The sequence below is a fragment of the Octopus bimaculoides genome, chromosome 20 (assembly GCF_001194135.2).
Source record: "Octopus bimaculoides isolate UCB-OBI-ISO-001 chromosome 20, ASM119413v2, whole genome shotgun sequence".
NCBI lineage: Eukaryota > Metazoa > Mollusca > Cephalopoda > Octopoda > Octopodidae > Octopus > Octopus bimaculoides.
The window spans coordinates 13,875,129-13,876,075 of record NC_069000.1 but is presented as its reverse complement, the minus strand read 5'-3'; the positions used below and the strand labels follow the sequence as shown (position 1 = coordinate 13,876,075).

Sequence of the window (947 nt, the reverse complement as noted above, 5' to 3'; positions counted from 1 at the left end):
CGCTTTCCATGCTAGCATGGGTTGGACGATTTGACTGAGGACTGGTGAAACCAGATGGCTACACCAGGCTCCAATCTGATTTGGCAGAGTTTCTACAGCTGGATGCCCTTCCTAACGCCAACCACTCCGAGAGTGTAGTGGGTGCTTTTACGTGCCACCGGCACGAAGGCTAGTCACGCGGTACTGGCAACGGCCACGAAGATAATCAAACCAAATTACCAAATTTTCATCATTTTAAGCCGCTCACCCAATGAGTATTTCTGCCAAATTTGGTGAAAATCTGTTCAGTTGTTTTCCAGTAATTTTACAAACACACAGACAAACAGACATAGGTAAGTAAATACAATACCCTTCTTTTCACTTATGTGTGCAGTGTGACAAAATTGTTAAGGAACATCACTTTTCTTTCTGTTTACTGAATTTTATAGAGATATTTGTGAATGACAGATGACGATGTATTGAAAGTCTGTTAGAGGTGCAATAGATGGCCATGGATACTATCTTTCCTTCTTCACTAAATAGGTACAAGCATACCTGTGTGGTTAAGAAGACTTGAGGTTCAGATTTAGTGTATAGCACTTTGAGCAAGTATCTTCCATTATAGCTTTGGGCTGACCAATGCCTTGTCAGCGAATTTGGTAGATAGTAACTGTATGGAAGCCTGCTGTGTAGGTGGGGTGGGAGCACAATGAGGAGTTTTTGCCACATTTTTTTACTTTGAGAGAATATATATTTTTTACAAATACTCTTTTACTTGTTTCAGTCATTTGACTGTAGCCATGCTGGAGCACCGCCTTTAGTCGAGCAAATCGACCCCAGGACTTATTGTTTGTAAGCCTAGTACTTATTCTATAGGTCTCTTTTTGCCGAACCGCTAAGTTTTGGGGACGTAAACACACTAGCATCGGTTGTCAAGCGATGTTGGGGGGACAAACACAGACATATAT

General features: G+C 41.6%; 1 long non-coding RNA gene across 1 annotated transcript in view; it reads left to right on the top strand.

Moving 5' to 3' along the window:
• The first annotated feature begins 7 nt into the window (after positions 1 to 7).
• The window catches only part of LOC128250342 (uncharacterized), an 11,694-nt gene continuing 10,754 nt past the window's right edge, over positions 8 to 947 (top strand). Inside the window, exon 1 of the long non-coding RNA XR_008266370.1 lies at positions 8 to 332. This is a non-coding gene — a long non-coding RNA (uncharacterized LOC128250342). The remainder of the gene's footprint in view (positions 333 to 947) is intronic.